Here is a 7556-nt window from a genome sequence, read left to right as displayed (position 1 = left end):
ACAAGTATTTAAACTACAAATTCCCTTATAATATAGTATATTTTTCAACATAATTGTACACTTTTTGACCTGTTTGAAAGGAATTGTAATTTTCGTTGTTTTTTTTTTTTTTTTGAAAAGATCAATAAAAATTTTATTTACTTTGTTAAAATTCTTAAAAATATAATACAAAATCTTACAATTTATGTTTTATTATTTTTAATTACGAATATTAAAAATATTGATATATTTTTTATATGCATTTGAAACTCAAATGTTGATAACAATTCAAAAAAAAAAACACAACCAGTTTTTCATATTTTAATCAAAAAAAAAAATAATAATAATAATAAATCACAAATATACAAACACATTTATTTTATATTGTAATTAAAAATTACATTTTTAACGATGAATAATAAAATTGATGTTAATTAATCGATGATATTAATTATATTACTTTAATTTAAAAAAGATTATTCATCAAAATTAAAAAAAAACTTTGTAAAACTTTTACACACTTATATTATGAATTTAATTATACACAATAACATTTTTGAAATATCTAGATTAATTTTAAGCCATTACTTACTTATAGCTTTATATCTTTAACTTTTTAAAACAAGTTTTCTGATAGATAGAATTGATTTTAAAGTTAAAAACAATAATATAATAAGAGTATGTAATAAATAAATATCTTTATAATAATTCAATACCAATAATTTTATAATAAACTCAATCTTTTATGAAATAAAAAAAAATCTAAATTCTAAAAATCCATTTAAATTAATTTATAAAATATTGGTATAGTTTTAAATTGATTCGTCAAAGTCAGGGGGAAGGTGGACTTCACCAACTGAGTACGTCAATACGTGACATTATGGTACCCTGCTGTAAATACAGGTAAAACTACTAAATATTGTTACACAAACACGAAAAGGTATTTTGTATTTTCAATTGACACGCTGTCAATTTCCGTAAGATATTGTATAAACTTGAAATGTTAAAATAAGTAAAATGTTATTGTTATTTAATTTAAAAATAAGTTTTTTTTAAATTCAGATTCCAACATACCGAGGTTCAACAACTCATCCCTGTGACCAAGCCTTTAACCAATCCTTAAGAATAGTATAAATAAAGCACGTGGATCAAAATTCACAATAAAAAAAACAAAAAAACATATTTTAACATTTATAACTAATACTTTAATCAACATTTTTAAATGTCAAGCTCTTTTTATAAGGCCGGGGGGTGACCTGAATATAAAATATCTAGAAAAAGTTGTAAGACCTATATTTATGTATATATGTGTAGGCTAAATCAAAAGGATTTTCCAATTTATGCATTTATTTACATTGAATAAACAAATCATAGTGTATAAATAATTGCTTTTCAGAATGTTTCCATTTTTAATTGGTTTTCATTTTTTATGAGATCTAAATGAAACATTCTTTGATGGTATTTAAATTTAAAAATCTTGTTTTTATAATTTTTATTATTACTATTATTATTTTCTTATTAATTGATGTAAATATGAATTTTATAAAAATCATTTGTATTTTTATATTTCTATAATTACGTAAGATAGATTATCAAGAGTTCTTAACATGATGAAAAATACAAAATAAAATTACAGTATATTTAACAAAAAATAAACTATTTTATAAAAGTTTATATTATATTCATTAACGTTTCTAAAATCCTAAACGGATGAAATACGTGATAAATGTATTGATTATTCTACAATGATATATAACTAGTAACAACTTTCCAACAGCTTTCAAAAATATCTGGATAAATCACATAAAAAGTAACGGAACATTTTTTACGCAAAATCAACTTTCGATTGATTTCATTTTTTATATTGTTGTAACTCAAAAAAACGATTCACTGTAAATCCTTGACATTTTCATTAAATGTTTATGTTAGCGTTATTTATACATGGTGAAATTTTAAAAATAATCTAGCTTTTTCGAACTATTTATATACAAATGAAATTTTACGATTTTTCTAAGTATTTTTTTTTTTAACCATATAATTTATATATAAATATGTATTAATTAATATTTTAATAAAAACATTTTGAAAAAAAAAATGAGAAAATTTAATACATAGTTCTTCGTGGCCCGTGAGTTAATCTTATAGTGATTCTGAAATTATAAAAAAAAAAGCGGGCAAGTGGGTACCGTTCTGTTGTACATTAGGGGGTGGGGTGGACCTCGGACTAATGTAGGTTAAATTTTAATGCAATGATAGGTATCATTGTATACGAAAAACGATTCTGAACGAAGATTATTTATCAGCCTAGGACATAATTTCCAGTGGTTGGTGAAAAAAGTGGTTTATGTTTTAATGGTATGAATACACCAAAATTCAGGTTCTTTTATAATTATTGTAAGCTAAACTTATGAAAAATCTTGTATTAAATTGTCAACTCTTAGCTACCTATACAAACATTTTTATGAATTATACCTACAAAATAATTTGCAAATATTCATAATTTTGACGAATTTTTGTCAAAATTTGAACTTTAAATGCTAATAAAAAAAAATTGTGCTTATGTATTCTTATAATTTTTTAATCACTATAAGAATAACATATGAGGAACTTTGTATAAAATTTTCAAGTATTTTGATAGGGCCAAAAAAATTTTATCGACACTTCAAAAAAAAAAATTTTAGAAAAATTGAAAATTTCAGTTGTCTATAAATAACTCAAAAAAATTCAAAATATTTTGAAAATTAAATCATGTAAAGAAAATGCCAATCAAACTGGTAAAATTTTCAAGTATCTACGACTTATAATTTTTGAATGATAACAAATATTTAAAATCGTTTGAGGATAAATCGTTATCGTTACTCGATTTCGTAAAAATTTAAAATTCAAACGCACTTAAAATTTTTCCTATAATATTATGCTTCGAGTTTTCTCTCAAATAAAACTCAAATAAAAACCTATGGAAAACTTAGTGTTATATTTTTAATCCTTAGTTATAAACACAAAACATTTTTTGATTTTTCTACTTCAAAATTACTCGCAAGTTTTCGCGTTTTCGACAGATTTCGTAAAAATTTGAACAATAAACGCTTATAAAAAAAAATTGTGACTAACGATTTTTAATTGTTTTTAGCTACAATAAGAACAACTCATAAGGAACGTTGTATTAAATTTTCAAGTTTTTTGGTCATCCAACATTTTTTTACCGACACTTCAAAAAAAAATTCGCATACAAATCGAAAATTTCAGTGGTCTATAAATAACTCAAAAAAAGTCAATTTTTGAAAATCTAACTGTATATAGATAACACTAACATAAACATTTGGTGAAAATTTCAAGTATTTACATTGATTAGTTTTTGGATCATAACCATATAAAAAATTCGATGCGGTCGGAAACTGGTTTTGCGTAAAAATTCATTTTCAAACATTTTCAAAATCATGGTTTTTTGCAAAATTGTATAGTTAAAAATTAAATCCCTACAACATTTTCAATAAATTTGGCTTTTAAATAAATTGAGCGTCGGCCTATAAAAACCATTTTATTTAAAGTTTAATTTTTGAGGAAATCAAAAATTCATGCGTAAAATAACAATTTAATACCTATCAAATAATTTTAGATTTTTGTTATATTTTAAAATTACTAATCTTAGATACTTGAAACATACACTAGTTGCTTAAATTGACATTTCCCTTATATGATTTAATTGTGGGGTATTCGGATAATTAAAACATAAACAACCTTTTTCACCACCCAGTGGAATATATATATCCTAAGCTGACAAATCATTTCCGTTCAGAATCGTTTTTCGTATACAATGATACCTATCAATGAATTCAAATTCGACACATCCATTATAGTCCAACGTCCACTCAATACCTACTATACAATAGAAGGTTACCCATTTAACCACCCCTTTTTATTATTTATTTACCACATAATTGAAAATTATGTAACATGGGTGGTTTACTAGAACTAATATTTAGATGTATCTTAAAAATATACTTTATTTTGTAATTTTTTTTTTTTATATCAGTAATACTCTGAAAGAAAACACTTTTGTTAAATAACACAAATAATAGATGACCAACAAGAATTTCTATCGTTATTCTTACCGTTTAATTCTACCCAAGCTTTTTGAAAATAGAGAGGGATAAGTTATATTATAATGTATTCTAAACTCTTAAAGTACCCAGGTATTAAGAATTTTTATGACAATGTTATTTTTTCTACTCACATTCTAAAGTTTTTGGTACATTTTAATTAATTTAATTTTTATATTTATATATATACCCATATATATTTTTATATTTGAATACATTAATTTTAAATATATTATAATAATAATGAAATGAGTGCATAAATGAAGAAAGTATTCTTATTTTCTACAAATATTTAAAGTATTTGTTATTTTATAATGTACAAATTTAAAATTGTTTATAGTAACTCCAAACCTATTCACAGTTTTCAATCGTGATAATGTTAATAATTGAAATTGACTAATAACTTATACATATTAATAAAAATAACATAATATGATACAATAGTATGATATATTATATACAATGTTTTGTTATGAAATCATTTCATCTTCCAAGATAACATTGCATTAATTTAATGTGCATGATTAAATATATACGAAAAAAATACAATTTCATAATTAAATAGCAATACAAAAATTTAAGTTATGTAAGTTATTTAAGAGTGATGTCTTTGAACTGATGCTAAACACAGTAGTGTCCATACAAATTGTTATTACATTTTTATATTTTTTGGTCATAAACTTTTATAAATCGATTTAAAAATTGTATTTAATGTCCACTACTTCGTTTTGATAACACATAAGTGTGGATCGTTAAGCTTATTTTATTTTCACATAAATATTACACAGCACTGCAATTATATTAATAAGTAGGAAACTTAAGATCGTAGAAATCACTATAACACCGATTCAAATATAGTATTTGTATTGATTATTTTTACATCAAATTATAAAATAATATCGTTTTGATGATGTTATTATGTTAATCTTACATTATAAACAATCGAATATGATTATCACTAGAGTTAGGATATTGATGACATTTGCATTATTTTCCTTTAATTCTATAGAATGCTATCTAAACTAAAAATTTGTTTCATGTTTCCCTTATGTAGAATACTCTAAATTTATTTTGCATTTTATTCATTTTTTAAGTCATTTTTTGCAGTTGTTGTACTATTTGGAGTCATTTTTCATAAATTTTAGATTTAAAAAAAAATTTGTATAACATTAAAAAAATTTTAATTTTATTATTGTGGGGTTTTTGGTGTTATACATTGATAAAACGAGTTACTCTAAATTACTAAAACAAGTGCTTTTTCAGACATATGCCGATCATAAATGCTTATCGAATGTTAGGTATATTTATAAATTGTATGGAATAAATCCGATCAACAAAATTAAATTGACATAGACATTAGAGGTATTAATTTATATGCTTATAATTGCAGTAAAAGGAACTATTGTCAGTAGTGATTCGGCATCCGCGTTCACCATTTAATCGATATTTTTTAAATTTTATATTTTAACGATTTTAAACATTCTGAAAGCAAAATTGTCCGGTTTATAAATCGTAAATTTTATATAATGCTTAAAATCTAAATGTATACTATTGTCTATTGTATTTTTTTAGAGCATTTTTGTGTGTTTTTTAGGTTATCAACATTCTAACTCTAATTATCACATATTAATAATAAATAAAATTTAATCTTAGGACTGAATATTCCTTATCTTCTAAGAAAGTGTTGTGAACCTACACTGTCCTGCAGTAGGATTCGAGAGAGCATCCGATATAACAATAAGTTTACAGTCCACTGATTTGAGTGAATGAGTTACGAAATACTTTTCTTTAGCCAGGGAGGCAACCTTTTGAAAGCGAAAAAATAAATAAAATAAAATGCAAGAATGTTCCATGTATTTTTGAAGAATATTTTTTTCTTTTTTACCCTATCCTGACAAGTCGTCGATTCTTTTTTCCTGTTCAATGATCGGTTTCCTTTTTGAATTAGCGAGACCAAATTCCACAGGGAAAACTATTTTGACAGTGCTCGTATGAGGGACGTGCGACGCGAACGTCGTCTTGCAAAATTCCATTGAACTGTACGAGATTACATTAAAAGTCCCAAGCGAGAACTCATTTTTTCATTCACCCCCATATTTTATAAAATACAATTTTACCTTCATTACACTAAACCAAAAAAAAATATATATATTATATTATATTTATTAAATTTATAACGTCGATGTTATTTTGATTTATATGCACGGAAACTAAATAATATATTATACATATATATTGTTGTATACAATACATAATAAACAATTTGTATTATATATATTGTGTTTTTTGTATGGAAAAATAAGTTGATTTTTACATATAAAGTGCTTAAATATCTTACAACAATATGTTTATAAATTAAGAACATATTGAAATGATGAAACATTGGAAATAAGGCAGTATTACACACAAGTGTGTGTTTATTGAAGGTAATTTAATACAAAATAGCTTATATATATGTATTGTATACTCACATATCATAAGATAATATTGAAAACTATCTCAAGTATATTATAGGTATGGTAAATGTAAGAGAACTGTAATGTACAGATTAAATATATCAAAAGGGTAATAATTCATTATTATTTTATTATGGCTGGTGTTTGTTTCAAAAATTATTAAATAATATTATTATAACATACATAAATTATAATGCCAAGAATCGCATATATTTGTCTTATTACATTGAAATTTCCGTTAAAATATTTTCTACTTATAGTATTTGTGTTCAATTATAACTTGAACTTATAAGAGATATTTTAAATTTCAAAATGAAAATATTGAATATGTAAATAGTTACTTTAGAGTGTACTACACTACTACGTATAATCTCGTATAATCAAATAATCAATGAACTGCCTCGTATCTAACACGAAATGCAAATACACGTAACGAAGTATATTATACTGCAAAGTACGGAAAAACTTAAAATTTCTTTAGAGTTGCTCATTTTAGACAAAAAGAACACATTTTTAGACTCGCTATAATTTTAATATTTCTTTACCAGATGTTTATTTTATATGAAAAAATTTAATTGTAATTTAATTTTAAAAAGTAGTTCGTTGTATAGTATTTACTATAGTAAATTCCACGAAATAAATTACTAACACTTCTTTGACGGAACATATTTTATTTTTTCTTAACGTAACAATAATTTAATAATAATTCAAATTGTATATAGTTGATATGAATGTATGAAATAATAAAATACGTGCAACGTATTGTTGATGAATAGCAGTAGCACCAACAAATTATTAAAAAATTGTATTTAATCAAAATACATTAGATTATGGTTGTATAAGGTCATATTTTATTTGTGCACTATGCTATTTGGGTTCTATTCGATGTTCAGTCTTTATATAAGCGTACAGAATCGTACACAATTGTGTGGTACACATGATACCATACTTTTACTTTTGTGTTACCCTCTTTCACCAAAAAAATTTATATATATATATATATATATATATACCTATTATA

Source organism: Aphis gossypii, chromosome 2, assembly GCF_020184175.1.
Source record: "Aphis gossypii isolate Hap1 chromosome 2, ASM2018417v2, whole genome shotgun sequence".
In the NCBI taxonomy this organism is placed as follows: Eukaryota; Metazoa; Arthropoda; class Insecta; order Hemiptera; family Aphididae; genus Aphis; species Aphis gossypii.
Note: the sequence above shows the minus strand (reverse complement) of the source record.